The sequence below is a fragment of the Protopterus annectens genome, chromosome 3.part0 (assembly GCF_019279795.1).
Source record: "Protopterus annectens isolate FY-2018-M chromosome 3.part0, PAN1.0, whole genome shotgun sequence".
In the NCBI taxonomy this organism is placed as follows: domain Eukaryota; kingdom Metazoa; phylum Chordata; order Ceratodontiformes; family Protopteridae; genus Protopterus; species Protopterus annectens.
This window is the reverse complement of record NC_056731.1, coordinates 1,413,120,396-1,413,146,608: the sequence shown is the minus strand read 5'-3', so window position 1 is coordinate 1,413,146,608 and position 26,213 is coordinate 1,413,120,396.

Sequence of the window (26,213 nt, the reverse complement as noted above, 5' to 3'; positions counted from 1 at the left end):
TAAAACTGCACATCTCATCTAACAGAATATAGCACAGCATTTTGATTTGTCGCTGTATAACCCTTTAGGTAAGATTGTAGTATGGAATGTACCTGACAGACACTCATAAACAGCATACTATGTAGTTTCCTATGACTTTTTTCTCTCTGCTGTAGTACCTCCCTCCCTCCCTCTCTGTAAGCACAGACAAATACACACATAAACACACACACACAAACACACACACACACACACACACACACACACACACACACACACACACACACACACATATATCCTCAAAAGAGACAAAAGTGATATTAAACTCTGTTTTTCGCTAGTTGCTGGTGGTTTCCTTCATTGTTCGTTCAGACTGGCGGTTTGGTTTTTATTATTTATAAATAAGAAGGAACAGATATCCAAACAATTTCTAATAAACATGGGAGACCTGAATGTGAATGTAAGAAAAGGAGACAAAGGTTCAGTGTTCGGAAAGTATGGTGCTGGAGACAGAAATGAGGCAGGCTACAGATTTGTTGAATTCTGCAAGGTCAACAGTCTGACAATCATCAATACATTCTTCCAATATCATAAGCATTGACTTTACATATGGACATCACTGAATGGGTTTTACAGAAATCAGATAGATTGTATATGTGTCAACCAAAGATGGAAGTTGGCAGTCATGACAACTAGAACAAGACCAGGATCAGACTGTGGCACCAATCATGAACTTCTGGTTTGTAAAGTCCAAAGTGAATTTATGAAAGAAAAGAGTTAATCAGACAGCCAGGGCAGATTATGATTTAGATAACATACCTGAGGAATACTGGAGAAGACTTAACCAATTTGAAGTATTAAACATGGAAGATAAAGTCCCCAAAGAGCTTTGGTTTGACATAAAGGCAACAATAATAGAGGAAGCCAAGATAACACTTTCAAAGTGAGTTAAAAAGAAGAAGCAACCCTGGATATCTGAAGAAGCTGAAAAGTTAGCAGAAGAAAGAAGAAAAAAACAAAATATCTGGCAATAGAAAAAAGAAGACATGTTTGAGTCATTATTTCAACAAAAAAAATCAGAAGGAGCAAAGAACAATATCTCAGCATAATCTGCCAGCAGATTGAATCTGAACATGTACATGGGAAAGCCAGACTAGTGTTCCATTGCATCAGAATTATAAGGCAGAAATTTCAACCAAGAATGGGAATGCTCAAAGATGTTGATGGAAAGATACCAAATAAGTCTGTGAGAATCAAAGAATGATGGAGGAGTTACACTGAGAATCTGTATTCAAGTGAAGCAATCAAGGAGTACAAAGATGAAAACCTAACAGAAGAGCCAGAGATTTTGAAAGAAGAGGTTGTTGCAGCAATTGATGCCCTGTCAAACAATAAAGTTCCTGGAGTATATGAAATACCAATAGAATTCATTAAGGGATCTGATGGTGCCATTGCTGCATTGACCAAACAGTATCAACACGTTTGGAAAGAAAGAAAATGGCCAAGAGACCGGAAAATATCTATTTTTGTACTGATTTACAAGAAGGGAGATGCCAAGGAATGTGGCAACTACTGGACAATTGCACCACTTTATCACGCAAGCAAAATCTTGCTAAAGGTAATCTAGTGGTGCTTGCAGTCATATGTAGACAGAATTGCCAGAATTTCAAGCATGATTCAGGAAAGGAAGAGGGACAAGAGATATCATTGCTGACATTCGATGCATACTAGGAAAGACTAAGGAATATTTATTTTTGCTTTATTGACTACAGCAAGACCTTTTACTGTGTTAATCATGAACAACTATAGACAACTATGTGGCAAATGGGAATACTGAAAACAATTGTACAGTTAATAAAAAATTGTTGTAAAGGCCAAGAAGCTATGGTTTGAATAGAATATGGAAATCCAAGTTGGTTTTCTGTTTGGAAAGGTGCACGACAGGGCTGCATCTTGTCACCATATTTTTCAATCTGTATGTTGAAGCCATGTTCTGAAAAGCTATTCTAGAGGAGGATAACATTTGAATACATGTAGGTGGAAAACTGATAAACAATCTGAGGTATGCTAATGACACAATACTGCTGACTGAAACAAAAGAAGATATGGAACATCAGCTGAGGAAAGTCAGAGAAGAAAACTGAAGGATTGGACTAGAACTGAGCATGAAGAAGACCAAGATTATGTCAACTTATAACATCAATAAATTCAAGCTCGATGGAGAAGAAATTGAGGTAGTTTTGAGTATGAACCTTTTGGGTGCCCTTGTGATTATTGATTCGACTAGCACTCAAGAAATATTACATCACCTGGTGCTGGGCAATATGACTATGAAGTCTCAAAATAAAATATTCAAAAGTAAGGACATCAGACGAAGATAAGACTAGTGTAGACTCTCATATTCTTGGTTGTCAACTATGGTTGTGAAAGCTAGATGATCTGAAAACAAGATGGAAGGAAGATTGACTTATTCAAAATATGGTGCTGGAGAAGAATCCTGCACGTGCCATTGACAGTGAGATGGACCAATAAGTTGATCATAGTGGAAGTTAAACCAGAAATGCCACTCAAAACACAAATGATGAAACTGCGTTTGTTGTACTTTGGTCACATGGTTCGAAGGGAAAGATAACTAGAAAAGGATATTACGATTGCAAAGATTGAGGGTAGAAGGTGCAGAGGAAGACCACCAATGAGATTGATGGATATGATCACAACGCCGACGTGTCGGACATTGGAGGATCTAATCAGACTAGCACAAAACTGAATCCTTTTTAATTCTTTAGTCTATCAAGCAAACAAGACTCAAACTCGAGCTGATGAGACATAACAACATAACATGCACTTTGTGAAAGAGGAAGTGCCAGAGATTGCAGTGAAGGAGCTGCCTGTTGAGAACCCACTGGAAGAACCATTTGCAATGGATAACAATGTAAGGCAGAGGCAGGCACAGTACACTGTACCACAAACAAAGAGGCAGCATCAGGTTCACAGTTATGGGCCAGATTAGATATAACAAAAATTAGCAATAATGCATGCAATATTAATGTTACACCATGCATTGCATAAACTAGTCACACTGTGCCTCAGATGAAGGCTACTTTGGTAACAACAGGATACAGTTGTCATCATATGCACAAGTGGGGAGGGCCACAGAGTCATGTGTTGAAACATGCATTGTAGTGAAAGTTACGCATGTGGGTAAGTGTGTGTGTGTGTGCGTGTGGTGAATTTTGCGAGCCAGGAAGACTGGTCAAATTGGGGATGGTATTTCTGATGTGTTGTACCTGGATGGAAGTAAAGTACTGATGATTATGTGGTAGTATGCAAGGATAGATCTCCTGATAAAGATTCTGTCCAAATTGTGCCTGACTCTCTAGGGCAGGTCCAAGGTTCCCTCATGTGCATCAAACATTTGCAACTCTGTCGAAAAGGGCACGATGTCCAATGTACATCACTGCACACAGTGAGTACAGGGGATGTAATGCATCGTGATCATGACAGGTGGGACATGCTATAGGTAGGCTAAGCATGTGCCCCACATCCAATTTTATACCCAGGGTGTCCTGCAGTGCCCTCAACCCTGATGGTAGGCATGGAGGTGGCAATGGTACAGGACCTGGACCTTAGCCTAGCTTCCCCACCAGAAGTAGAAAAGGATCACCCATAAGAATGATGATGCCTATGATTTGCAACCATACCTGCACACCTGCAGAATACATATTCCCCATGATGGCTTGAAAAATTGCTGCATAAATGGCAAAGACCTCTCTGATGATATTATGCAGATCATGTACCACACTGCTGATCAGCTGTACAATGGCTGTAGTGCTACATGCTTTTGCCTGTATGGTGACCCTTTATATTTGCTATGTAGTGGCCAAAGAGATAGTCAATTCAGGAATGGGTCAGGACCCATTGCATTGGTGACCATTGGCCCCTATTTCCTTCAGCATGCTTTTGTAAGCTGCCAGAAACCACTGATGTCTGGGTCTCAGGAGATGAAGGTGCATGCTATGGTGATATGTTAGCTAACTATTATCCTACTGTGGCATATTGAGACAGAAGATTGAATTGCACAGGCAAAGTAACTGTGTCTGATGATGGGGGTGGTAATATGCCTGTTACATTTCCCTGTGCCTGATAATGACACCATGATAATGAAGTACACTAGGCAGTCATCATCAAGATAATCATCAAAGTCAGACAGTTCCCTCACATCAGGCATGCCAATATTTATCATGGATGACCTTTATGATGAAGAAACTGTGAAAACCAACAAACCAACACCAGTGTATAAATACTATATTCTCAAACACCCACATCACATTATAAAATGCATAGGTTGCATGCCTTGTGCAGAACAATGCTGTAGCTGTATCCCTGGCATGCCCTGTTGATCAAAATGATCATACTTTATAAGGTTGTAATTCTGTCTCTGGCAGACTGCCTGCACTGCATTATATATATATATATATATATATATATATATATATATATATATATATGTATATATATATATATATATATATATATATATATATATATATATATATATATATATATATATATATAGGTTCATAGCTTCATAGGTTGGTACTAGGCTATCAAGCCCTACGGCCTATACAAGCCTAGCCATAACAATTCCCTGGCTATTTCTTCCCACACTGTTTACTTCCCTGGTCCCCTGTCTAGCAGGGCGAGTGACGTGATCCCCAGGGTGAATTTCCTTTCTCCCATCCAATCGTCAAGGTTCCTTCTGAAGAGGGTCAAAGAGGCGCTCTGCTTGACATGTATGGGCAATCTATTCCAGAGTCTGGGGAGTCTCTGGGTCAGGAACCTATCCCTCTGGCATGTTTTGTTTATTTTGATGACAAGGTTTAGATCCCTGGAGCGTGTGGCTCTGAGGGATTGGGATTTCTTTAAGTGTAGCATGTCCAACAGTTCTGGGTTTGACATGGCTTTGTATGTTAAGCAGAGATCGTCTCTGAGTAGACTATATGCGACAGAGTATAGCTGGAGTTTTTTAAGGCGGTCAGTGTAGGGCATCTGCTTTAGGCCTGTGATTCTTTTAGTGAGGTATTTCTGCCTCAGAGGAGCATACTCTTTGGCAGCAGTAAAGCACTGAAGAGCTTTGCATAAAAACTTGTCTTTTAGTCAAGCTCAGTTCAAGCTGCCTGGCAGTTTGGTTGTGTGGTAGGTGTTGTGAAGCTTGGGAAGCTAGCTGGCTGCTACATTCTTATCAGGATATAAGCCATACAGCTAAGGCTACTGCAGCAGTGATCAATATGATGCACATATATCTGTTCCTGAAGACTTCCCCATTATTTGTCTATGCATCACTGCTTTTACCACCTCTTCCTATATTAGCTTTTAAATTGACTCTCATTTTCTTGTAAACTCTGCATAATTAAGTTTTTCATAAATATTTCCATTTGTGCCTTTTCTTGGATTCCAAATTTCTTAGCATAACAACAGATTTTCATAACATTTCTGAATGCCTGTAATAGCTCTACAGGATCTCTGGTTATTTTTCTTGTTAGGGACTATCAAGTTTGGTGACTATCCTTTATACTTTCTGTTGCCCAAGTCATTGTGCTAAAAGTTTCTGTGGTCTGGATTTGCTACAAAAACAGTTACATAACAATCTCTCTAAACTTATGCATATTATCCAGCTCCTCCTCTTATTCAGTGAGATTCCCATTATTCTGCAATACTGCAAAATGGGACTGTGCGGTGGTGGTGCTGCGGTAGCATTGTTGCCTCACAGTAAGATATATATATATATATATATATATATATATATATAGTAATATTTACCTGGGTGATTGTCCACTGGCTGTCAACTGACACCCAAGGTGCTTAATGAGCTTCCACACCAATGCCAAATCTTCCACCAATACAACTGAGTTGTCATGCCTCCCCCAACGAATGTCCTGTAGCTTCACCATGTCAGTTAGTAGTGACTCTAGTGGCTGCGCCCTTATCTATGGCCCTCTCCTCCTCCTCTGCCATTTGGGTTGCCTTGTTACAGGCATGATCAATCATGGTAATGGCCTACATCAAATCTGCATTTGTGCACTGCCATGCCACTGTCAGTGCTGACATTTTATATAAGATCCTGTCAGACACACTGGTGGAAGGCCCAGTCTCTCTCTCTTACCTGTAGAGATAGATAGGCATTCACTGACCATGGGTATGGAGAACCTCCAGAATGATATAATTCTCTGCTTGTCCGAACACTTCCTTCCTCTTTGTCTTTTTCTCATCCTATTTTGAAAATGTGAACACAAATACATGTAAGCTGTTTTCCTGTTATACATTGCCTGTCCATATATCAGTACCCATAAGAAAGTGCAGTGCTGCCATGCATTGTGTTACATATGACCCACAAAGATGCATGTGCCACCAGTATAGGTGCCTGTCATTTACTGGCAGTCAGTAGGTGATCGCATGTATGCGTTTGACACACACATTGAATAGCAGCATTTACTTGTGAACAATTCCCTGCCATTAGACATAGATATCTACAACATGACAATGTGTTCTAAGTGTCATAGGCCCAGCACTTCATATATACTACTTCCGTCGCAAATGTGGATGGGTATATTCCCATTCCTATGCACCCCTTGTGACCTACTAACTGCTGTAGTGCTACAAGCCATATCAATATGCCTGTACCTATTTTCTGTCAACATCTGAACATAAGAAAGACTGTTAATGAAAACACAGGTGTGCAGGTACCATGACATTAGTTCACTGGTATAACATACCCTAGTCTTTGTAATCTGTGAAGCAAAAAGTAAGTTCAGGCCTAATGTAATCCATCTGTCCTCCAAAAAAGGGAAGCCATTCTGGTGGTCTTCTGCCATAAACAAACTCTACAACAGAAAAAAAAAACTGTTGCAAAAAAGAGTAAAATCCCATGACTGGAGGAACTCCCTGGTCAGCCTCAGTAAGAAGCTGAGATCCCTCATAAAATCCTCCAAAGCTAGTTATGAAAACAAAATTGCCACTGATTCTAAAGACAACCACAAAGCATTCTATAGCTATGTCAAAAATCTCAATGGCAACACTCATATCTGCTCTGAGTTACAGCACAATGACACTAAATATACAGAACCAACTGATATTGCTAACATTCTGGCAGATAGGTTCAGTGTTAACTTTACCCCCCTCTCACCCCCTAAAGGGCCCATCTTTATACCGGAAGAATGCAAAGTTCCTGTAATCATGGCTGCACAGGTAAAAACTTCACTGTCCAAAGCCAAGAACACAGCATCCATGGGACCTGACAACATCCCAGGCTGCCTACTACATGAACTACAGAATGAACTGGCACCCCACCTAAGTACCATGTTCAATCATAGCCTCATCTCAGGCTTTGTGCCCATTGAATGGCGCACCACGACAATTATCCCACTCCACAAAGGGGGGCCACAACAGACCCCGGGAACTACCGCCCCATTAGCCTGACAAGCCTCATCTGCAAGGCCATGGAACGTATCATCATGGAACTCATAAACAAAGACATTGGAGATCTCCAAACTCTCGACCCCACACAGTTCGAGTTTGTAAAAGGCAGATCATGTCTCCTAAACCTGATAGACTTCTTTGAAGTAGTCACCAAAGCCATAGATGAGGGTAAGGTGGTTCACACAGCCTATCTAGATCTTGCCAAGGCGTTCAACACCATCCCCCACTCCGGAATTATAGATAAACTTACTAAACTAGGTATAAATCCCTATGTCACAAGAGGGGTTGCCAACTGGCTTACGGACAGAACCCACACTGTGAAAGTAGCAGACTCCAAATCAGACTTCAGACCAGTGACAAGTGGAGTACCACAGAGTTCAGTCCTGGGTCTTCTCCTGTTTGGTATCTACTTCTCTGAAGTACAGGCTAACACAGTAGGTCTTTGGCTAACTAAATTTGCAGATGACTGCAAACTAGGAGCCATAATCAAAACTTCTAACGATGTGGACATTCTACAAAAGGGCCTCACTGAGAGAGATGCCTGGTGTCAATGACATGGTCTCAAGCTCAATGCCAAAAAGTGCATTGTCATCCCCTTTGGTAAAAACTCTGTACCCATGAACTACCACATAGGCGGTAGTCTACTTAACACCAAAAGTGTGATAAGAGACCTTAGGACACAGGTGGACAGTAGTCTCTCCTTTGATAATCACATCACCACTGTGGTCAGGAAATCCTTCTACATGGCACACCTCATCACAAAAGGTTTCTCATCCAGAAAAAAAGAGGTCATTGTTCCCCTCTACTCATCACTCATTAGAACCATTATAGAGTACAATGCCCCTTTTGGTATATATCTCACAAGACATCTACAACAACTGGAAAGGCCGCAAAAATACCTCACAAAGAGGATTACTGGCCTCAAACAGATGCCTTACGCAGACCATCTCAAAAAACTCCAGCTTTACTCCGCTGCATATCGCCTACTCAGAGGCGATCTCTGCCTAACATACAAAGCTATGTCAAACCCAGAGCTGTTGGACATGCTCCACTTAAAGAAATCCCAATCCCTCCGAGCTACATGCTCTAGGGACCTAAACCTTGTCACCACAATAAACATAACATGCTGGAGGGATAGATTCCTGTCCCATAGACTTCCCATACTCTGGAACAGACTACCTATCTATGTCAAACAGAGCTCCTCATTAGCACTCTTCAAGAAAAATATTGATGATTGGATGGGTAATAGGAAATTCACCCCAGGGATCACTTCTGTGGTTCTGCTTGACAGGGGCACAGGAAAATAATTTTCTTGGGTGGCGAAAGCCAGGGTACCTTTTTGGCTAGGCTTGTATAGGCCCTAGGGCCAATAGCCTAGTACCTACCCATGAACCTATGAACCTATCTGTGAGCATGTCCTTGAACCACTGTGATGGCTGCCATATAGGAGTAGGACACAAATATGTCAGTATAGATTCCAACCCTGGCCCAGAGTATCATGTTGTAGATGCATTTCAAAGCATTCCAGATAAGAACCAAAGGTTTCCTGAGTCACCCATGAATAACAGCCCTGGAAGCAAAGAGGTTAAAGGTGCTTCCCATTAGCATCAACTAAGCAATGTCAAAAATGGATAATTGGGCTTTTAATTCCCTACCGTACCTAGTTACTCAATGTTAAAAGAATGCATCCCCATCTACGAAGGTTATCACAATACACATAAGTTTGAAATTCATGGTCACTTGCATTCACACTCCTTGAATACCCAAGATAAAATGGCATCTCCTGCCCTTTACAACCATAACCTAGGATACTGCTTATAACACTTTTTTACTCCATTAACATTTAACAAAAAGAGTGACACTGAGTGACTGTCCTTTTCAGATGACTACACCTACTAACCCATGACAAAGAAAATAACTTTGTCAGTTAATTATTCCTACATGATATCCAAAATATCAAAGGAAGTTCAAGGTTAAGAGACCCACAGCCCACTGACTATCTCTTGGGCCTGTGTGGCACACCTACAAAACACATTTCTGGGTTTATTAAAAATGTATTGATATTTATTTTTATTTATTTTACATTTGTTGACCGGGTGAGTCCGACTGGATATATGTCCATTTTCAGCAGAGGCCCAGGGAGAAAAGCTCCACAGATTAAGAACAAACAACTATGAGATTTCTACATAGCAAGCAATTATTCATAGGAAAACACATGATTTAACAAGATTCCATAGTTTTAAAGTTACAAAGTACAATATTCATTGATAGTCACAAGCTTTAACAAAATTCCATAGTTTAAGTTAGAGTAAAGTAGTACTTAGAATGTACTGTTGGTGTGGGTGTTCGCAGGTGAGGCACTATAAGGAGGAGCCATGATTCTTCTTGAGGGGATAGAAGTGAAAAGGAGCATGAGAGTGGTTCTGAGGGTGTGTATGATATAAGATTTCTATAATGATATATATTTATTTTTTTTATTTTTCTTTGGATGCAAATTGAGAATTTGTTAGATTATTTAATGTAGACACTATTATAAATAGTTGCTTTTTGTTTGCTGTTAGTTGGGATGATCATATACTTTTTCGTTATTTTTAATAACTTCATAAACATTTCCTAAAAAAATAAATCTCATGCTGTGACTATGGTATTTCAGTGCATAGAATATTAACAACCCCTGCTTGTATACATTTTCCTCAGTCAACAGTCGGTTGTATTGAAATCAACACTCATTCCTCAAAAACCCTGTATGACTCAACAAACAATACTAGATCTGCAGATGATATAGAAAAGCAGTTTCTCAATATATGTAGGCAGTATCTCCTGTCCACGTACCTCATCTTTGTTGCTTTGCATTGTCTAAAATGAGTAGTAACCATCAGAAGGTTTCTTCTATCCCTTTTTATCCTAAGTAGCAAATTCTGTCACTCAGTAAGTACTGGTATTGCCACAGCCGTGTTTATTATGCAGTTTCAAAGCTCATAAACTGACAATTGTGCCAAGAAGACAATTTTATGTGAATGCCTCAAACACATTTTTTGCATTGTATTCCTTTCCAGGACTAAGATACGATGATCATCTTTCATCATGCCCTTACATAAGTAACTGCAAAGTACACTGCACATGTGTGAGTGGGTCAATGACTCTAGTGGGCATGTGGATATATGTATTATATCTCCGCAGACAATATATGTGCTGAAAAGCAATGACAAGAACATATTCTGTCATCATGCTGTTCACACCCAAACACCACCCTGGCATACCAGATGTTTACACAAACACTTCTTGGAGAATCTGAATAAATTTCTCCCCTCCCCCACAAGCACAACCTGGGATTCTGCTTGTGACACTACTGAGGCTATGCAAACTTTGTGCAGATTGTTGCAGGTCACATGCTGGTAGCAGCCTAGAATCCTTGCTGTTTAAGAGTGAGGAGGTGGTACTGTTAGATTATGTGGACAGCTGGCTGTAGAACAGTTTTTCAACTACTTTCCCATATGTAAGAGGACAGAGATAGGGCAGAACTGGGAGGCATGTACTGACTGAGGCTGTCTGGCAAGTTGTTTAACCAGATCCATTTTCCACGTCTGACATTCTATTTTGAATTAAGCAGAGGTTATAAATATGTAGAAGAGGTATAGTAAGGAAATATTTGCAGAGTGATATAAACCAAGGGAGTAGGTTGTCTGCACCAGTGGGTGAATCCAGGGATATGTTTTCTAGAAGGGGAGTAAGTTCTTTGTGTGCAATTTTCTTAAAATAGAAGTGGGAGAATAAAAGAAGGGAGGCTGTGTGAGTTTGGGGGGAGAGGTACAGGTTGTAGTACTAGGGAGGTGGCTGAGTTCTTTTCAGAAAGTCAGAAGCTGAGAGTGAGCCTTGACAGGTCTGGATGGTGATAGGAGAGGAGGTGGGATCAGTGGACTTACAGCCTGTGAGAATATTTACTTCCTGCCAAAAATGTTTGGGTTTGCCTAGAAGTGCAAGTTGCTCCATTTTGAAGTACTTGGTTTTATGCCTGCATATGGCTTGCTTAGCTAGGTTACGTAGAGAGGTAAAGACACTACAATTTTCTAGAGAGGATTTTGGTCTCTATGAAGACCATGGATTGTCCCTAAGATTGAGCAGAGCTTTCAGTTCATTGGTTATTACACAGGGCATGTTGCTGTGTTTGAAAAAGAGCTGTGTGAGAAGGAAAAATTTGTCTTGAAGCTGAAATAGGGTTTGTGTCAGAATTGTTTCAGTCAAGATGAGATTCTGTAAGCTGGTAATGGAAGACCAGTCAAAAGTTGTATGGTGTGCTTCAAGATTGTTTGTACTGATGGTGGATCTGGGTCTGAAGACAACTAGTTTAGCTATATATCTCTAAACTGGGAATACATAGTGCTTACCTATATAATCGATATTAAAAGACCATTTACACCAAGGTTGCTGGTTTGTACTGAAAGACTTGCTGACTTTCGCCAATACTATTGGCTCTATAAGTGTATGTGAATATTGGTGCAAGGTGCACATTTCACAGAGAATAAGATTCTGCAATACTGCATGCAATTAAAGCCCAATATGTCATACAAATCTGTAGTATTTTGAGATATGTGCCTATTTGTCTATATCTAGCTATTTATTGGTCCACTGAGTTTTGTTTAATGTCCATTTGGCTGACAAATGCAGGGGTCAGTTTTAATGTCAATGATACGGATAGCTGAGCTGCCCAAACGTTGACAGTGTGTTGCATCGAGACAGGAGAGTGGGTGTTGGAGAGCATTAGAGTATTTTTTGGGGTGTAGTAACAGTTAGGGTTAGAGATAGGTGAGTCACAAGTGTTGTATGTTTGTGTATGAATATGTGTATTTTAGGGTTAGGGTAAGGCAGAGGGGTCAATGTAGTGTTGTTAGTGAGTGTTTGTGTGTGTTTGTGTGTTTCAGTACGTCTTGTTTAGTGACAGTGTTATGGGAAGGTTTTTATTAAGGTAAGTGGAATGAATGTAATACTTTTGAGAGGCTCATCCTCCAGAATATCAGATAAATCAAGGTTCTGTCTGCTTGAATGGGTGGAGCTCAGGTGGATATAAAAGATCCTATGGCATCTATTGAAAAGTGTAGGGGAAGTTGCATAATCCCCTGGCTAAATTTCCCCTAGTAGTACAAATACCTCCTACAGTCTCCCTTGAAAAGAAGCCACTAGCCTAGTGGGACTAACCTGGTCAAGAAATAATAAATAAAATAAAATAAAGTTATCAATGTTATAGATAACAAGCAAGAAAATTAGCCTATATATATATATATATATATATATATATATATATATATATATATATATATATATATATATATATATATATATATATATATATATATATATATATATATATATATATATATATATACACCATTGTCTGACTTGAAAAAATGGTCACTTTCTTTCAAGTGCATGCATCCATCAGAGCACAGTATTAGAAAAATCTAAAGGTAAGAAAAAAAAAACATGGCTAAGGATTCAGACAGAAGAGGACTCATATGTCATTTAAAGAGATGTGTTAGCATATATCTATGGCAGAACAACTTTTCAAGAGTAGAACCAGTATGGCGGAGAAGCTTGCATAAAATGATATTGCAGCTTGTAAGTATTGCAAAGCACAACATAATGATGTCTTTGTTTGTAGCCTGACAAAGCAGAGAGAAATGACGAGCAGAACAGAAAGAGTGCATACTGAGGAAAGGATATCAGGAAATATGAAATGTGCATGACCTGACAAAAAATGTAAACCTACTATCAAGTTAAAGCAGAAAGAGCCAGAAATAGAAAAATCTAAGCAGGGGAGTGTTGAAAAAGAAAAAAAAAAACTAGTAAGAAATATTTCACCAGTGGAGTGATAGAGGAAGAAATAGAATCTGGACAGAGTTCTAAACCCACTTTAGTCAGTGCAAGACAAAAATCTAATCAAGAAAGAGTCAAGGTAAAAAGTTTCTGTAAGTAAGGAAAAAGTACAACCGAAAATAAATTACTTTCTAAGGTACTTTTTTAAGAGCAAAGCAATCTACAGAAGAAAAAGAAACAGAGTTTGGTGTTTAGTTACTCTGACACATATGGCAAGCCACATAAAGGAAGTGTAAAGTAGCAGGCAGTGTATACTGAGAAAAACAATAAGCTTGAAAAGGACCCCAATGTTATGCCTTTTGAGACAAAATACAGGGACTCAAACATGCTTCTATGCCTCTGGTTCATAAGGAATGAGATCCAGAAGAAATTACAAAGGCAGAAATGGTAAGTGACACTAAAGAATACTGGCGTGATTTTCCTTTAGTAGGAGAAGCATTAGACACTGAGAACACAGTGCCTGTGTTGGTAGAAGATGCAGTACCCTCTGCCTTAAGACAGGTTAACTCTGAGGAAACTGTAAGTTTAGGTTGTGTTCAAGTAAGTTACTTAAATTTTAAAAAGACCCAATGGGAATATGACATTTCAAGCAGATCAAGTGCAAAAACATAATCAAGATGGTAGGGAAAGATGTTGGACAGCAAGTTTCTTCTTCTTATACATACCACGAGTTGCAAAATTACTTTTTTGCATATAGTAAAGACAAACAGAAAATAGCATATTAACTGTTGGCATCCAACCTTTTCAGGAATGTAGTGATGAGATTAACACATACCCAGGGATTCATGAAGCTCGACGCAAGGCTGGCATTAGGCTTGCGCCGACCGCGCAGCGTGTAGATGGTGCAGTAGCGCCAAATGCATATTAATGAAGGCGCACTGTCGCCACAGCCACATGCATAGGAAACAAGCGTGAGTGCATAGGGCATGTCGAAGTGCTGCACGGAGGCATGGAAATGTCAGCTGTCAATGTGCAACTTAAAATGCTTGCATATAACAATTTGCCTGCAATAGTAATCACACCTGTCAGTGTCCATGGATACTGAAACGTATGCAAAGCATGCAAGACAGTTCTTGCGAACACAAAATTAAGACGCAAACACAAATGCACGGTAGGGAATATCGAGTCTCCATCCCTCGAACAAATGGCATTGAAAACCGTGTGCCTGTATTCTAATGCAGTGTAGATAGTTATACCAAGTGGAAGTGAAACGCAACATGTTAGCGCGCCACCAATAGCTACGTCTAGGCCAATGGTCAGGGTTACCAGCTGTCCCACATTGTGAGTGATAGTGCACAGCTGGGCAGATGTGTCCATACCAAAACCATGATGAATGTAAATATCTAACGACCGTATGACAGAATTATATCCCACAATGCATGTAATAGTCACATACAATAGGTATGTCCATATGTAACATACCACATGTGACAAGAAGTAGAATAAGCAAGAAAACGAAACAGTAGGGGCATATAAACTGCTACAACACTAAGCTAACATGTAGGCAGAAAGGAAAAGTATTATCCGTAGTGCTGACCGTGGGTATGTGTTGTCCTGTAAAATCAGATAAGTGTCTGGAATATATCCCATCCTGGACATATGAAAAGGTGGCACCCTATCAATGGTCAGAGCAGTCGGCCAAAATCCACCCATATGCGGTTCAAGCCGTACTTGTCAGGATGTGTCACAGTTGAATGGGTATTACCTGGGTGTACCAACCATGTCATGAAAGTTAAGTATGGGCGTGTACCTATGTGCGTGATGTACAGCATGTGGAAGGTGAAACATGCCAGGGTAGTCCACACAACTGTACAGGTACCTGACATATGTAGTGTATGCAATGTGTTCCCCTGACCGTGTCATGGGCCATCAACCAAAGAAGTGATGGATGGAGTGTCAGGAATATGTGTGTGGGTGGGATGGGTAATGGTATAATCCACAAAGGTGAGACTGTGTTGGATGCAGAATAGGTGAACTGGAGGTGTATGAGGGAGCAGTGGGTGAATCAGAAAGAAACACAAAGAACAAGTATACACATCTGCAATACAACCTGACAGGCCATACTGTAGAACACAATCACACAAACATATGAATATTAAAATGTGCGATACAAATGTACAGAAATGTCACCTGCACATACCCACAAAATGGTCTGGATGGAACCGGCCCATTCAAATGCAACACACCTGGATGCATAATTGAATACCCATCATTCCCTACACAGCACACAACCCACCCCCATACCTGAATGTCCACCAAATCCAGCCATACTCGGCCTACTAGCTTGGCGCAGCCATATCTATACATAGTGACCACTACTCATATGTAGTAGGCAGTGTCACCCTAGGCAGTTTCAGGATTGCAAACTATGTATCCCTTGCATGTAAAACCCCATCACATTTTTGTAAAGCCAAAAGAATGGACGGTATTGGTCTTGTTCAATTCTTGGATATCCCTCATGGGATAAGTAACCTGTGTAAACATCAGACTAGGTATCAGGACACGATGTCCAGTCCTGTAGACATCCGGACACAAGTTGAATGTGCAGTAGTGGTGCACGAGACTGTGCAGCCCTAGATAGTCATGCAGAACTTACTACCCAGGATGAAACACCTGCCCGTGATGCACGTTTCCCCACATGAATAATTGAGAGAATATATTGTACACATTCGCATAGTGGCACTTGGAAATAGGGTGATTAAGGTGCTGACATAAACAGGGTACCTCCTGACCCACTGTGTGAGGGACAGTCACTGTTTGGGTAGGTGTGTCCTGACCATCAGTGATACAATGGCAAATGTCCTGTGATTGTAGGAAATAACTATGTACCATACTGCATGTAACAATTGCCTAAAGCAGTCATGTCTGGATATAAAATACATAATTCGTACAAGAAACAGACTAAGCAGCTAAAGTGCTAAAGGAATAGGCTCTCAGCTAGGAAAATAATGAATGTTCTAAACCCTGCACTGACCGTGGGTATGTGTTGGCCTAAACAATCTGGTGTGTCTAGAATATATCCCATCCTGTACATATGAAAATGTGGCAACCAATGGTCAGAGCATTCGCACAGTAACTGGCCAGCCTCTGAATCACTCACAAAGCCAGGGACCTTTGGAGGAAAGGTGTTGAATGAGGATGACTAATGACAAGAATTAAGAGTAATAGATGCATTTAACTGCAGAAAATAACTAGTAATACATATGTCTCCGAATCTGTGAACACGTTCCAAGTTAATAGTACTAATATTGTAGAAGTGTCTATGATTGTCCCTGTCACTGTTGAAATTAGTCCCCGAGTATCATAGAGGTCCATGCACATATGTACACCAACCAACTGTCACATTTGTTGAAAGGACTATTGCATACCTGTAGTGATGTCCAGAATAATATTCATCGTATATATGAATGAATGAAATAGTCAAATGTGAAGGGAAACACCAGTGGAAACACCCCCCCCACCCTGTATCATGTAGTGGAACCACCCCCCACCCTATATTATGGAGTGCCGATGTAATAATGTGGTCAGAAGTACCCAAACCCCTGCATCTGTAAACACAGGTAGAATGTTAAAATTGGGACCAGCTCTGTCCATGTGCTAAGTCTGACATTTGAACAGGTACAGGGCAGTGCTGGTCACCAGTCGAACAAACCTAAACCCAGACCAGCACATAAACACCCTGACAACCAAACAAATGTATGTACCAGGAATATAAGCGTTGGAGTTCTGAATATCCTTGGAGTGAGTAGACATGTAGCACGGGTCCAGAGCAGTAGGGAATAGGGAATGTCGTATGTGTAGTACCGCGGTTTTCCCAGCAGGAGAATGGATGCCTGCTGTGTAAGTGAAGCGGTGAGGTGTATGTTAGGGTAGCTATGAACCATGGGTATACATATAAATGAAGCAGAACACCAATAGTGTAGTGGTTAGAGCATCCGCCTAACGTTAATGCATTCCCGGTTCAAGTATGACTATAGCACATATCACTTTCTTGTGTAATGAATGCCTCTGTGCTGTAAAGCCAACATTTAAACACGTAAAGGTGAACGTGTGTTTCACATGGGGACGTTAACCGGATTCCATCAATCAAAGTGGAACTGTCATAATGAATAAGGCACACCTAAGCACAAAGACGTGGCAGTAAACATATGTAACTCACAATAAGGATATGTTTTGTTCAGATAACTTATATATGTATATATAGCTATATAGATGTGTGTATAGATATATATCCACAGACATAAAATAAAGAAATACATGAAAAGAAATAACAATTATATATATATATATATATATATATATATATATATATATATAATGAACGCCAAAAGCATACACACGGGTTGTGAAGGGAATCTAGAGCAACTAAGGTATTATACAGTGCTTGCAGTGTATGTCAGATAAAGCTGCCCAAGAGTGAGCAGAGCACCGATAGTCACACCAGAGGCAGGGTCATACCAGTGGGCATAATATCGTTGAACTTCTACGTCAACATTACACACAGATGGAATGTATTTCATGTTGTGACCACCTACACATGTAACCCGCAAATGGCCGTAATCCATAACACCAGGAAAGGCACATATGTGTAAATAATACACGAGGTGGTACAAAATGTGTGTAGGGCCCCTAACGGTCTGGAGAGGGCAATGTCTAAAGGTGTGTCATGGCTGTGATATCATGTGAATAATGGCTGTTACGCGTGGAAACTCAACATGGGTGGGTTGGAGGAACTATGGCTATGCCATTATGGATACAGGTGTGCCAGGGTTGGTTGCACCAGTTCCAATGGAGCAGCCTGTGTAGGTCAGCTAGTACGCAGAAGCGATTCTCAGCTAGAGCACCTTCTGCGTGGAGACATGTGTGAATGAGCATACCATCGTTGAAGGTTGTGCATCAGGGCTGGCAACTATGCACATAAAAGTCTATCAGCCAATCCGTAGTGGACCAGAGTTCTGCTGTGGCAATCCTTAACCAGGAAAAGCCGAAAGACACAACAATATGCAGACATCAATATGTTGACGTACATTCTCTGCAACACATGCACTCCATTTATTGACATAAATAATATGAATGTGCACAGACACAAATACAGTAGCAGGTATACTAGGCTGTGTAGACGAGGAATAGGTCAAATGACACTGTATCACAACACACTTATCAGTGGTACTCCATACTTGAACAAAGTGCGACATCTGTCCGCTGTATAACGTGCTATATACCGATTACAAGTTAACCGGAGCGAAGTGTCGGTGTCATAATGACTAAGGCAATAGTATGCTGTTGAAGCAGAGATAAAACCCAATATGCATGTGTAAGTGTGTTTCTACGGGAAATGTATTGGTCAACGGACACACAGATATGTGTGTGTATATATATATATATATATATATATATATATATATACACGTATACATACATGCATACATACACATACACACATATACAAATATATATATATATATATATATATATATATATATATATATATATATATATATATATATATATATATATATATATATATATATATATATATATATATATATATATATATATATATATATATATATATATATATATATATATATATATATGTGTATACACACATACAACATTTATTGATATATACATATATACACAAATTAAATATATATATATATATATATATATATATATATATATGTCATTGTAAATATACACATGTACATAACTAGTTTACTGTACAGCAAGCAATTACGGGTAACATATGTTCAGACTGGGCATATGTTACTGGGAAGTCCAATAAACAAACGTTTACCCCCACACCGCTCAGCTAGGCCAGTGAGACATACAGACATGCAATAAAGGTAAATACACCGCTGCTTTCCAAACCACCAGCAGGAAAGTACCAGTGGGAGAGATCTGCAAGGTCTACACTTTAAACATGGATAGCGGGGTCCCTTGCGGGGTACCAAAAATTCACTATACAAGCAGCCTATGGTCATTGAGGCAAGCAGGATGTAGCTGTACATGGAACAGTAGGTTGTGCAAGTGTGATAACACATGGGTTGACAAGATGTACGAAATGTGTCCTGAGACGGGGAGAGTGGGCAGTGTGTAGGGGTGTGTTCATACACCAGCTGCGCTCACAGTAAGTATGAGTCATGAGTGCTGTAGAGGGGTGTCAGGTAGGTGAATCATGGGTATGCAATAATGGGCCTAAGTGTGCAGGTGTCGGTTGGCAGAGATGTAGTAGGCACGCCCAGCGGAAGTAATTAATATGCCTATGTGGGCATTGCTGACGCTCATAACTCCCAAACATGAAGAGCATATCTACTGGATAGTCCGTACGCCATTTGGGGAACACATAGGGATTATATCAGTGCCCTGTACCCAATGATCATGGACGTCCGTGATTACGAATCAGAATCCAACACAGTCCTAACTAAACCCCGCCAGAACTAGTGATATTAGGTCAACAGATGGCGGAATAGATGTAATGCCTGACAGCATATCTGTCTCTCTCTCTCTATATATATATATATATATATATATATATATATACAGACACAGAAATATAAATATAATATAATATTCACATATATATATATATATATATATATATATATATATATATATATATATATATATATATTACTGTAGATATACAGGTCCAAGAAGCAAACGTTGCCCTCCCACTCTATCCAGCTAGGCTGGTCAGACATACAGACATGCAATAAAGGTGAATACACTGCTGTTTTCAAAAAAAGGAAAGTACCAGTGTGAGAGATCTGCAAGGTCTACACTTTAAATATGGATAATGGGGTCCCTTTAGGGACACCAATAATTCACTTTACATATGAACCCATGGTAATCGATGCAAGCAGGATGTAGCTGTACATGGAACAGTAGGTTGTGCAAGTCTGATAACACATGGTTTGACAGAATGTATGGCATGTGTCCCGAGACGTGGAGTGTGTGCAGTGTGTAGGGGTGTGTTTATACCCCAGCTGCGCTCACAGTAAGTATGAGTCATTAGTGCTGTAGAGGGTGTGTCAAGTAGGGGAATCATGGGTATGCCATAATGGGCATAAGTGTGCAGGTGTTGGTTGGCAGAGATGTATTAGGCATGCCTCGTGGAAGTAATTAATATTCCTATGTGGGCATAGCAGACGCCTATGCCTCCCACACCTGAAGAGCACATCTACTGGATAGTCTGTAAACCATTGTGGGAACACATAGTGACTATAACAGTGCCTTGTACCCTATTAGCATGGATATCCATGATTACAAATCAGAATGTAACACAGTCCTAACTAAACACTTCCAGAACTAGTACGTTTAAGTGGACAGGTGGCGGAATACACATAATGATTAATGAATACATGTATGAGTCATGTACAGCATGTACCTTGGCAAATGTGAATGAATACTTATGCCCTGTGACTGTCAATGTGTCAGGTTAATAGAACCAATCATCCAAATGTGTCCTCAGGGTGTTATGCAGTGTCCCTGATACAAGTGTTCATTCTCCCCATTCGTATGTGAGGTCTGCTAGTGACGGAAAGCGCATATTCCGCCGACCACCGTAGGTAGATGATAGTATAATAGTGTGAGGTTACCACCTGTCTACCTTTGTGAGGGACATTCTACTCTGGGCAGCTGTGTCCTGCAAAATTAATGTTACGGCACATGGCCTGTGATATCGGGAAAATAGTACATATATTGTGTGTAGTGGTGTCATAAAATGATATTGTTGTATCTGAAACAGGTACATGTTATAGGAAACAGTAGTAGCAACTATAATGCTACAAGAATAACCTTAACGTATGCAAACCGGTGAAGTAGTCAGTATGCTACTGGTTGTGGGTATGTGTTGCCTTGCCAAATGTGACAGCTCTACATATAGGTCCTATAGGGCTGCCACCTTTCCAAATGGCCAAAGTGGGAGCTGCTCTGTAGAAATGTCAGATGTACCAGGTCAGAACATACCTACAGCCATGCATAGTACAGACATATACATAGTCGCACAAATCAAAGCCTAGTCAAGCAGCAGACAGGTTGCTTATGCTACTTCACATAACATATAGACATGTCATGTATACAATAACCATTACATGCAACTATTACAGACACGTAGAATATAATATTGTCCTGTAATCAGGACATTAGCTATGGCTACAGTATTGTCGCATGACACATATGCCTAATGAGGGACTGTCCCATGCAAAGTGGGAAAGGTGTTACACCTAGAATGTGTACAATCTAAAAGGTGGAAATCCTACAATAGGTATGCGGTAGCATGACCCAGCCGAGAGATGCATTTCCCAAAACACATTCACATGTCAGCATTACAGAGTATCGGTTCCCATGTATCAGCCAGATGGGAGCAGATTGTATGAGGAAGATGCATATCATATGATGACATCACTGGACAGGCCGCCGAGTCCGTACAGTCGAACACCTGCCATCGCCTAATGTTTAGCCATACCCGATACTGTAATCATGTAGTCCAATGTAATAGGCATCACAAGGGATTGCGCCCACCCAGCATGAGTGACAAATGGAAGCACCAATGTCAGTGCAAGTGCAAGTGAGTGAGCGAGCGGGTGTACGGGTGTTTGTTTACCAGTATGCGAGTATTACACTGTTAAAGAAATGTGGAGTCTAAACAAGTATAAGGAGCTGTAACCAGAGGTCAGCAGTGCTTAACAATGCGCATACCCACGCACAAACGCTCCCACCGGCTGGAATGTGCCTTACCCACTTCGTATCCAAAGGCGTCGTTCTGGATGAAAACAAGGAACCTTCCTTTGCACGTGTTGGTAGGAATACCCTGTGCACACAGCTCATGTGAATTGCCAATACACCATGGCATATATACAGACAATAGACAGTACCACACACATACCATACAGCACAGTCATCCAACAGTATAGCAAGATACTGGCAGATATGTCCGGACCACTGGTGTTTGTAGACCTGGCTGTTCTGTGTTTCAGTGTGTGAGCATGCCCAGTATGACTGTTATGCATGTTGTCGACTGACATTACCGTCATACCGTCATGTGTTTGAGCATGCCCAGTATAGTCAACTGGATCGCATGTGTCACATGTCCATATAGTCAGTACTGTGGTGCCGACCCCTGTGTTGTACACCGACAGGTGGCATGCTGTATCTGCAGGGTAGCTAATGGTCAAGTGGCATTGACTTTTGCGACATTTATGCACAGCATGGGGGAACATTCAACTGCATCCACAGTCCTACACAGCACCGGGGGTGGCGCACCTGACTCTCACATGTGTACGTTGGAAGGGGGGCACAGCTGGCAGTTGTATACATTCGTGACTACTGTACTAATATGCCAGGTACTCCATTTCAGTGTGTGTACCCACCTAAATTGCTGGTTGGAGGCATACCAGTGTACGTTGGATCCTAGCTTGAATTACCAGTATAGTGGTTTCAGACATCCTAGCCTTCACAACCTGCATCCAACTGCCTGGCCTGCTGTAGTCTGTGTGTGTGTTTGTGGGGGTTGGGCTCATCCATTGTGCATCTCCAGAGGCCATTGTATAGCATTTCCCTGTAGTGGTCTACACCTGTCCAGCTGTATGATACTTGTGTGGGCTGTATGGACAGAAATGATGTTCAGCCCATAACCTGCAGTGGGTTAGGACACCCTATGTACTACTGGCTACTATTGTGACCCCGGTTTGTGCTACAGATGTCATGGTGCCACTATGGACATGCACTGTCTGCTGCCCTAACAGTCGGCCACCAAATTCCCTTGTATGCTCACATCCATACCATAGCTACAGGTAAATACACATTGTAATACAACTGCCAATTGGTAGGTTGATTGACTTACCTTGGGGGTGTTACAGAGTTGAGGATGGTGCTGGAGGGTTGCCTATGTTGGATGCACACAGTGCACTTCCTGTACTTGGCTGAGCACAGGTAGTGTCATGTTTGGTGTCCCTTGTACTGTCTGTGCGAGTCAGAGAGGGTGAGATTCCCTGGGTACCTACAGTGTCAGTGCATATGCCATGTGTTGCCTCCTTGCCAAGGGCAGGTCATACTGTGCATGCCTCCTTTCGTCGACTGGGTCCAGCTTAGGTAGTTCCTCCTCCAAGTCACACTGTGCCTGCACAGGCCTTGGCATTGGTGGGGTGCTGTGTGGCCCTGCCCCATGCTGTTCCTGCTGCAACCGTCACCGCAGGATCAGATTGTGTAGCATAGCACATACCATAACAATTTGTGTGCATGTAGCTGGTGAATACTTCAAGGCTCCATCAGATGTGTCCAGACACCAGAACTGTGACCTCAGCATCCCAAACACATGCTCAATGATATGTTTTGCCTGTGCGTGTGCCTCAGAATGGTGTAGTTGTTCAGGTGTGTGTGCATTGCTGATGGGTGCCATCAGCCACGACTCCAGTGGTTACCCAGCATTCCTAACTATGTGACTGTAGGGGATGTCCATATTGCCAAAGGTGTGGCACAGCTGCATCAGATGCCACATATCGGAATTGGCATAGCTTCCAGTGCAGACAGCACACCCATTCAGTTTAATGCCCTGGCCATCGCATATGGCCTAGCTGTTGGTGGGTATGCCCCTGCAGTGACTGTAGGCTCTACCCCGCTCACCGGGTGGTGCTTTGATTTGTATGTGCGTGCAGGCTATAGCACCCAGTACCCCAGGGTAGTCAGCCATTTGGTGGGAGAGACGGATATTGCTGGCCAACAAAGCACGTGTGTTGAGGACATGTACGTGTTCACTGGCACGTGGTGACATGGCATCTGTGAACTGGTGCAATACTCTGGATGCAGATGCCCGTGAGATCCCCAAAATATCCCCAGTTGTGCATTGGGAGGTACCTGTGGCTAGTATACCTAGGCCAGCACATACCTTATTATCCACTGGGATGAGTTTCCCTCGGCCTTTTCGATGTGTCAGGTGTGACCGGCGCAGTTCACCAAGCTGCTGTACGAGGTGTATGTCCACCTCATAGCGCTCAATTATCTCCAGCCCATGTAGCCCCTGGTAGGTTATCCTGGGTCTATAAAGTGTTCTGTCACCTCACTAAGGGTTGTTTGGCAGCATTCACATCCTCACCACCCTGAGCCTCTTGCACATGTTGGTCCATGCTGCCTGCTGCAGCCCTTCTCATTTGGTTGGATTGTGTCGAGAAATGTCCCCGCATGTATACACTGGTGGTGTAGTGTGTGGGGGAAACCTGTGAGTATGGTCCCTGGTCACTTTACCGTAGTGTTCATGGGTGGGCTGGCCATGTAATCTGCTGATTGTGCTAATTATCACCTGTCCGTGCAGCCTGTTCACCTTGACTACTCCACTACTGCTGTTGTCCCTCCCAATTTCACCAGGCGGGTATAGACACACCTCTAGCTTAGGCGTGCTAAGGCAGGAGCAATCACGAGGCACAGGGCTCCAATGTATGTACAGTATGCCTAAAACCCCTCCCATGCCTTCACCTATATTCCAGTCCTGCACCCGGCTATCTACACACATACACTCTTCGGATCTGCATCACACCCTGGGGATAAATGGGATTCACTATTGTCAATCTCATTTGCATAGTATTGTCTTTTCATGCATAGTCATATGACCCATACTGATCCTCCAAATTAATAACCACTGCTTACTGTCGCTCAGATCCGCACACAACTGGCTAAAGGTGACTTACTATCACCATATTCAATGTCCCTTGTTCTTCCCATCAACAAAATAATCGGTCTCTACACGTCTAGAACCCCGGGACCCTGTACACCACAGACGAAGTGCTTTACCACTAAGCCATGGCAGATATACATACATCCGAGGTGATCACGTACAGATCATCCAGCACAGACATTCAATAGTGCTAATGTCCACACACATATATATATATATATATATATATATATATATATATATATATATATATATATATATATATAAATATATATAAACAACTATCTATTTATATATATATATATATATATATATATATATATATATATATATATATATATAAATATATATAAATACACACACCCACACACATATACATATACACACACAGACGTAGATATTGAATTTACATCACAACAGCGGACCACATGACACCAAAGCATTAGACAAGAATGAAAGGGAAACCACATGTGCCACCTGCATTATGTAGTGGTGTTACTATCAAGGCAAGTGTGTTACATTGCATCACATGGGTCAGATGGTAGTAAGGGTAAGAGTAGGGCTGCTGACATTTACCCACCAGACCTATTGGCGAATGTATGTGTATGTGTTGACAGCCCAGTCTCTTGGCCGATTATGACATTTGGGGACACTATACAGGAATGCAACAAAACACACTCAACACATCCTGGAATTAGCCACTCACAGATACCAACACATAGGAAACGTCTGCCAAACACACACACCTGTCATGACTTGGAATCGAACACCTACCTGTCTTTTCTATCACACTACAGAATTATGCAGTTACAGAACACGCTACCAAGATTACTGGAACACAGCACTCCCAGAGGCATACTTCTAGGTGGGTGACATCATCAGCAAAGGCAAAGATGCCCATAGGGAATGTATGGAGAGTGAGCAGTCTAAAAGCATTACTCTGTCCCAAGGCAGTTGGAAACACACATACACACTTGGTAGGGCTGGGATTCGAACATACACCTAGCTACTTTATCACACTACAGCATTACGCAGTTACAGAACACGCTAACGAGATTACTGGAACATAGCACTCCCAGAGGCATACTTCTAGGTGGGTAACATCATCAGCAAAGGCAAAGACGCCGATAGGTAATGTATGGAGAGTGAGCAGTCTAAAAGCATTACTCTGTCCCCAGGCAGCTAGAAACACACACACACACACACACTTGGC